The sequence below is a fragment of the Poecilia latipinna genome, unplaced genomic scaffold (genome assembly GCF_001443285.1).
Source record: "Poecilia latipinna isolate Pla-1442-1.1 unplaced genomic scaffold, P_latipinna-1.0 Scaffold3639, whole genome shotgun sequence".
Classification (NCBI taxonomy): domain Eukaryota; kingdom Metazoa; phylum Chordata; class Actinopteri; order Cyprinodontiformes; family Poeciliidae; genus Poecilia; species Poecilia latipinna.
The window spans coordinates 14,376-22,946 of NW_015116255.1; the positions used below are offsets into that span (position 1 = coordinate 14,376).

An 8,571-nucleotide genomic window follows, 5' to 3' on the forward strand; every position below is an offset into this window, starting at 1 on the left:
GTATGATCTCCGTCGTAACTGCTGCTAGCATCATGTGGTTGTTCTGAATGAAAATTAACGCGTTCTTCTTTGATCTACAATTTTGACTTCTAATGATTGACTTCCTGCTAGAGAGCCCCCTGGTGGTTGAAGAAAATTACACAGAAAAGCCACACAGGGCTACAATCCGCATGGTTCAAAGTTTAGGAAAAAAGTAGCAGCTTATAGTCCGGAAAGTACAGTACCATAGGTGAAATTGAATAATTTCACCTATGGTACTGTACACTAGTGGAAATTATTCCACTAGTGTGCCGCGGAACAGTGGTTGAAAAACACTGCCCTAGATGATCCAGGTGAGACTAGAGAGTCTTCCAGTTTGAATTTACGCCAAGGCTTCATCTCTGAAAGAGTGCATTTTATTTAACACTTGACAAGTTACAGTCTAACGAGTAAATTTTAAAAAATCTATTTTAGCTCTGAATTTTTACACCAACACTGCATATTTTACGCTCACTGTTGTTGAATTGACTCTTACAGAGTTCACATGCTCTGAAACTGCTTATTTGACATTTGGGATTTACTGTGTGGCTTTGATCCGAAATAGCTTGTTGGGTTTAGACCAGGGGTTCCCAAACTTTTTCCTGTGAGGGCCACATAACTTTTCCTTTCTCTGGTGGGGGGCCGGAGTCAGTTTGTAACAGAAAAAGTGACGTTTGCAGGAGTGCCTAAATGTAAAAATATATTGTTTTCTAAAAAGTACAATCAAATAACATTCTCTGGGTTCTTCACAGAAAAAAGTCCAGTAAGGATTATAGTCCGTATTTTCCGAACTATGAGCCGCACCGGACTATAAACCACAACCCCAATTTTTTATTTTTATTTTTTTTTTTTAAGTAAACCAGTAAACATTCACATATAAGCCGCAGATATCTCTGCCGCTCCAGGTTTTCCACAACAATGCAGCAGCAGCAGAGGGGGGCGGACACCCAAAATTTGAGTCATAACAGGTCAATTGAACATCACTTTTATTAGGGTTGATAAAGAAAAAGTTGCCAAGTTTAGATTTAACAGAACTTATTACGGTAGTTTCCTAATGGTAACTGTAACAGTAAAAGTGCTGAACCTTCGTGTGTCTGGTACTAGCATGTGCTAAATCAGTTGTCCCCAACCTTTTTATTACCGCGGACCAGTCAAGACTTGGACATTTTGTTGCGGCCCGGGGGTGGGGAATGAACAGTCAGATAAGGCTTCTGCATATTGGTGTTTCCACTAAATCCTGAATATGCCCTATTTGGGTTGTCTTGGCCCTTTTATCGCAGCCAGTGGGGTTTTCCCTGACTTTGGAACGAGAATACAACCTGCTGAATGTGACAGTAGCCAATCAGAAAGTGCAGTGACATCAGAACAGAGGGGAATCCCAAACAGCTGACATATCGGAGATGATATGTGGAAATGTTTATTATTATATATAAAGGTCATTATTATATATGTTTATGTTTATTCAGTTAAAAATGTTAACTATGAAAAAAACATAGTCGCCTCCAAATGGAGCGGCTGCTCCCGCTGTCTTTTATCCACCGCCTTTTCTTTTTGTTTCTTTTATCTCTTAAAATGACTCCACAAACTATCACTATTGCTTCTACATCGTCATCCGTGTTTGGTTATTCTAAATTCCCGCTATGTTGGGGGTTTTTACTGGATTATCCTCTGGAATCGGTTCGTGTTGCTCCTGCCTTGGAGACACGAACCGATCGAACCTGTTGTACTTTTATCAGCTCTGTGGTCACAAAGGTTTGGAGAATAGGCTGACAATCCTTAAATCTTGCCGTCTAAACCAGACTTAAGACTCACAAGCTCATCTCATCTCATCTCGACCACTGCCCAAACGCTCTGACTCTGGTCGCTATGGTAACACTTATATATCCCTTCAAAATAAGATACAGATGCGCCACAAAAACGAGCATTTTACTTTCGTGAAAATTTTAACTCACGATAAAGACTAACGGGAGCCCTGAGCTTGTTTCTCTGCAACGAGACGGTCCCATCTGGGAGTGATGGGAGACAATGACACCCGAAGTGTTGCTTATATCCACAGCCTGCTTGGTCTCTAGTGGCAAAGCAGCTTGAAGCTTCATTGCCTCATTAGCAGCCGGTCGCCGCATGTTACACAGAGCGGCTTGTAATGTGGGACTCACCTACCGGTCCGGGATAAATCCATTCTCCTGTCTCTTCTCTGGGCCTTTTCCCCTTTGCAAAGAAACTTTACAAAGTTTGATCCATTTCTGATCCATTTCTTACTCATTTTGCTGCTTGTGGGCTCAATGTTGGCACGCAAGTAACCCGAGACTTCCAATGATTCACTTCCTGCTAAAGAGCCCCCTGGTGGTTGAAGAAAAATCCACATATAAATGGTTTATAGTCCGGAAAATACGGTAAATGAAAAAAAAAATCTGAATGCTTTCTGGTATTGTTCAGGGGGCCGGACCAAATGTGGAGGTGGGCCGGATCCGGCCCGAGGGCCGTAGTTTGGGGACCCCTGGTTTAGACCATGGTTCCAAGAGACTTTGTTGTAGGTCTTGTTAAGATAAACGTGTACCAAGTTTCATAATTGTTGGTAAATATTTTAAAACATTTCCATAGGGCACTGTGGAAATTAGGCCATGACCACCAAATTTTGGACTTGATAAAGATCTATCAAAGTGAGATTGGCACAACTTGGCTTGAATCTGTGGAATCTAGAGGTAAACGGATGGCAACATTGTTTGATAAAGCTAATTTTGGTTATATCTCAGCTAGTATTATGTGCAACAAAAGTGCTTTTTAGTTCAGTTGATAATATTTTTCACCCAGAATATGCAGATGGATATATTCTGGTCTTGTTGCATAAGTTGTTTGAGGGTAGGGTGCCTCAGCTGTTTTTTTTATTTTCTCTCGCACATATATGTATTGGGGCTGTCAACGTTAACGGCAACCAGTAATTTACCATAATGTTGATTTTTACAACAAAATGTCATAATGTTTCACCCAATCCTGCTGTGCTTTTCACTTATGTAGACTAATGTTTACGGTATACGTGTTGGAGGTTTTTTATAGTAAGTTGCCATAAAAAGTTTACAGTTCTGAACTGTTAAAGTGACAGATGCCAAAATATTATACCATAATACCTCACACAGTACGGCCATTTTTGCTATGATAAAACCACATTTTAGGAAATACAGTAAAATACCGGCAGCTGTGGTTGCCACAATTTTACGGTATTTCAGCCAATACTGTAAAATAATAGCAGTTTTGTTTGCCAGTATTTTACGTTATTTTTGCAAATATGGTAAAATACTGGCCTTTTACCATATTTGCAATTTTATTGTATTTTAGCAAATGTGGTAAAATACTGGCAGTTTTTATTGGCAGAATTTTACCATATAAAGACAGTAAAGTTCTGACAATCACAGCTGCCAGTATTTTACCTTAAATCAGAGCAGTTTTTTTTTTTTTTATCGTGTGGCAACCATAGCTCGTGGTAATTTACCGTATTTTTACTAAATACAGTATTTCCATATTTTATTAAATATGGTAAAATACCGGGAGTTGTGGTTGCCAGGACTTTACCATATTTATACAGTAAAATTCTGGGAACCACAGCTGCTCGTATAGACGATTAGAGACGATTTTTTTTTTTTTACAGTGTAGAGATGAGATCACAGAAATATAACGTGGGAACAGAAAGAGGCCAGAGAAAAAAGTAGGGTGAAAATACAGAGGAAAAGGGGTGCTGTGGTGGCACAGGGGCAAAACACAACCCATGTATTGAGGCCTTGGTCCTTGTGGCAGTGGTCGCAGGTTTGATTCCTAGCCTGGCAACATTTGCTGCATGTCTTCCCCCTCTCTTATAACCCTCTTTCCTGTCAAACTACTTTCAAATAAAGGCAACTAGAGCCTTATTTGAAAGGCTCTAGTGGCCTTTCAAATAAAGTCCACTAGAGCCAACTAAAAAATAAAATACTGAGGAAAATGGAGAAAGTTACCTGTAAATAAGTAACTTTTGGAAAAATTTATTTATTTACAAAAAAAATGTATAGAAGAGTAAGTAAGGGAGCAACTCAAGTATAGGGAAAAAGTGAAGCAGACAAAAGGAAGTTGCAAAAATACAACAAAAATCTGTAGCAAATATAATTGATAAAGCTTTGATCACATAAGTTCTTTATGCCAACAAATGTAATTTTAATTTTGTATTTGTTGGTCTATTGCTTTGATATACCAATTTTTTTAAGCCAAGGTTATATTTCTGTTTTTCTTGACTTTAGAGGTTCCTACAGCCTTCCATGTAACATAAATCATAGTTGAGGGAGGGCTAAAATGTTTTATTTCTACATCCTACTTGTCGAAAAAGGTCAATTGGAGGGTGGTAATGCGGGATGTATTGCGTCGGTGAGAGAGAAAACGAGGACAGAGAGAGACACAATAGCCTGTCAATAGAGCTTTATCTTTTCTGCTCTAATTCACCTGCAGTGGAATAGCATATACGTCGATACGTCCTCTCTCTCTCTGTTCTCTCTCTACCTAGCTTCATCTCGCATAAACACGCGCCGTGGCCGTGAGTTTCATATGCGTTCCACTCCACCTCGCGCCAGCAAGGGTCCGTCTGGCTACTCGCGTTGCCGTTGGGAAGAGGGAGAAATGAATGCGCGCGCCGTGACCGTCTGGAAATGATCTCGTTTTGGCTGCTTTGCTGGAAGCTGCTGGTAGGTAGATACAGAAACCCAGTAAGCACATGAAGTTGGTGAGGACAAACCGTGGTAATGACTTCTGTGCCTTTTCTGTGTGCGGGGACAGAATTAGAGACGCTTTGTGGTATTTTGAGAATGATGCACGAAGAAGGTTCTTACCTTACGGCATAATCAAAAGCATGGTTTTCTTGGCTTGTGTACTCGTGTTATGAGCTGGTCCCGAATTTCCGACACGCTCTTATGTAACACCCTTGGTGGACCCCTGGTGGCCGCAGTAGGTCACGCTTCATCGGTAATATGAGCTGCCATGCAATGAGCTGTGCTCATCTAAACCTCCAAAGCTCCGATGGAAGATAAATTAGCAAAACAATGTCCCAAAAAAGATTTATCCTTCAGGGACAGATAAAATAAAGAGAAAAGAAAAAAGCAAAGATACATGTATATTCGCATGTTCAATGGTAATTTAATGTTTATCGTAAAGATTTGTGAAGCTGCTAATAGAAAATTAGCTTGATAGTGACACTGAAAAATTCACTTCAACAGCCGGACATTTATGCTACCTACCGCCTTTGTATTTGTGTGAAACTGAAACCTTTTAATATTTACTTTTAATGTTCACTCACAAATATACATTTGGTGCATTTCTTAGAAGGGATTTTTAAAAATGTTTTTTTTTATGTCTGGTTTGGAATTATTGTAGTGAAGTGATAAGAATACCTCCTTCATGGAAAACAAGGAGCCCCTCTGAAACTTAAGTATATGTAATTAAAATAGTTTTTATTTTATTTTATTTGGAGTCATTAAATAAATAACCAGGTGTTGGTTAAATTCCCAAAACAAATCTGAAAAATAAACAGTTAATTTCAGCAATAGAGAAGGTCTCTACCAAGTCATGAGGAAGAGAGATGATTAGAATGAGAGAATATGTATTTGTGAATTTTGCTATACCCCAAATTCCAACTTTAAGTAAAGACAATTTCTTCATCAAATCAGATCAGCAGATCATTGTTGTTCAAATGGCTGCTAGAAATGACATTCTAAGAAAATAGTTTTGAAGCCATGTAAGATTAGAGTTAAAGGCTGTATTCCTTTGCCAGTTCATTTTAAATAATGCAAAACAATGGCTCAGGCTTAAAGAAAAGTTGCTTAATCATATATTCTGTGTTGCGCCTCTGATTTTGATTTCTCGCAATGTTTGGGACACTTTCGTGCATCCGTGTTTCTAATTTAAGATGAAAAACACCTCCATGCAGGTAAAGAACATCATTCAGGATGTCAGTTCATTTACTTTAGAAGTGAATGGGTAGAATTCAGTTCAGAATAATAATGTTACATGTGAGTAGTTTGATTTTTCTCTTCAGAGTTGTGACCTCACTAAGAGGAAAATGACTTTAGCAGCTTGTCCTCTTCTGCATCTATACTTAGTGTTACCATAGCAACTTGTTCCATCTGTCATCAGCACATGGCTGGAAACACAGACCATAATAATCTGGATACCCACTCACTGAAAATGTGGCGCTGCCATGGCAACAATAGAAAGTCTGTAGTTTATAGGTCACAAAGGCTGTTTTAACCTGCTCTGCGTATTGACATGTTTACGTGCTGTTATCTGTAAGTGAATGTTTATGTGTGAACATGGCCCATTATGCAGCATCATTAAGGAAGTAGAGTGTATCCAGACAGATTTTTTTAAAAAAATGTACTGTTACGGCCTAAGGCCTTTCTTAACCTCTGTGTTTCAGAGCTCCTTGATGCTGTTTGGAAATGACGGCAGCTGGCCAGTATCTCCAGAAGAACTTGAGATTCAGCTTAAAATCTTGCTCTTATTCTGTTAAAACTTTTTTTTTTTAAATAACTTTGTTGAGCTCTATTTGGTCTTGAAGAAATACACAGCAAATTTGGAAGTGTTCCATCAACTCCTACAGAGTTAAATTCAACACTTTGAAAGTGTCTATATTGGTCCACTCTGGATGGTGTTGAAGTTACACTTTTGAAAGTGTTATTTGTGATAGAGTTGAATCAACACTCACAGTAGTTGAAATCAAACATACTTCAGTGTTAATCTACCCAACACTAGTGTACATTGTCAAAAGTTAACACTATGAACATGTTAATCTAACACAGAATTGCGTAAAGTATATATTAGCACAGAACTCTGAGTTTTGACATACTACTGGCAGGGTGTGCTGTGGTGGTGCAGGGGTTAAGCACAACCCACAATGAAGGCTCTAGTTTTCAATGCGGCTGTTGTGGGTTCACTTCTCAGTCTTCCCCTTCTCTCATTACTCACTTTTTTTGTCAATTTACTACCAAATAAAAGCCACTACAGCAATTAAAACCTTTTTTCCCCCCCCAGAAACTACTGGTCATCAATAATCCCCAAATTCATTTTAAAAGACATTAGATGCCACATTAGATGCTACAAAAACACCAGCACCAGTTGCAGTATGTAATCTACTTTTATTTCAAAACATCAAACAGCACTGACAGCAATATACAACAAAGGTCATTGATTCATGGTACTTTGCACTGAAGGTGAAGCTTTGAAAGTTCACTGGAAGCGGCCATGGATGGTCTTGTGATCACTGATGGTGAAGTGTCTTTGGTGCTGCTCTTGTTTTTGCCAATGTGGAGGAGGAAGACTTCCAGCCTGGAAGGAAAAACAAGAAATATAGCAGAAACATTAAGATAATAAATAAATATTTTAAAAAGTAGTGTGAGCAAAACTAATCAGACTCACCTGTGTGTGTCACCGTCATATTTATTCACATTACTCTGCCCACCTGGTTTACAAGATAAAGCATAAAAAAGTCAGAAATAATTACTAAAGAAATTAGTCAGCTTATAGAAACATTTTTGGACAGCATTAAAAGTCGTGCCAACCTGTCTGAAGAAATGTGTTGAAGTCATCATAACAGGCTTCAGTCACCAACATGACACACTGACAAAGAAAAAAACATTTTGGCAGTTTTTAGATGTGCCACAGGTACAAAACACCAGAGTCAAATGGCTTAATTGCCTCCTCATTGTGTAGCTATGTTCTCCAGAGTCCTGCTAATCACCTAATTATTGTATTCAGGTGTGGTGCAGCAGCGGCACATCTAAATGTTGCAGGGCAGTGTTCCTCCGGGACTGGAGTTTGACACCTGTGGCATAGATCAAGCCAATGGTCCAGCACAGCCATTCCCCTATTTTGCAGTCTACAGCCAAAAATTTAAAGAAAACGACCCCGCAGCTAAATAACGTTAACTCAGATGGCCTCCAGATTTTCCTGACAGTTTCAATGTTCGGTTAAGATAATAAACATACCGTGATATCCAAACAAATAAACGTACGTTAATCGAACTATGTATATGAATCGATACTCTTGCGTAAACGGAAAAATAATGCCTCCATAAAAAAAGTAAAAAACATCATTTTATCATAGAATTTACCTTTTTATAATAAGCTCCAGACAAGACGCCATACTGCTGCCTCCTCTCCTCAGGCAAACGTGGTAGCGGAACAAGATGGCGTGGATCTTGTTCCACTACTGCGTCAACAAGACGGCAACAAGCCGTCATTAGCCCCTGGGCTTGTCATTAGCCCCAACAAGCCCCGGTCATTAGCCCCACCCCTGGGGGTGGGGCTAATGACCCCCAGGGGGTCATTAGCTAATGACCCAATAGGTCATTAGCCTATTTGGGCCAGGCTAATGACCAGGCCCAAATAATAAAGCTCATGATAATTTAACTTTACAACATGGACATGCCCGTAACAGCAGAGCTAACACGTTTCAGTACCACAGAAAGCGACTATGTCATTTTGAAGTCCATCTGACATGAAGTACAACAAACCAAGAGAAGAACAGAAACATCTGGCTACTGGT

General features: G+C 39.3%; 2 long non-coding RNA genes across 2 annotated transcripts in view; one reads left to right on the forward strand and one right to left on the reverse strand.

Annotated features, from left to right (window-relative positions):
* LOC106941394 (uncharacterized) overlaps positions 1–8,571 on the forward strand; it is an 18,978-nt gene that overhangs the window by 5,795 nt on the left and 4,612 nt on the right. The window contains exon 2 of the long non-coding RNA XR_001423349.1: positions 6,023–6,038. This is a non-coding gene — a long non-coding RNA (uncharacterized LOC106941394). The remainder of the gene's footprint in view (positions 1–6,022; positions 6,039–8,571) is intronic.
* LOC106941393 (uncharacterized) lies at positions 3,978–6,655 on the reverse strand. Its single transcript, XR_001423348.1, has 3 exons — positions 6,473–6,655; positions 4,863–6,405; positions 3,978–4,793 (listed from the first exon to the last, which is right to left on the reverse strand). It is a non-coding gene; the product is annotated as an uncharacterized LOC106941393 (long non-coding RNA).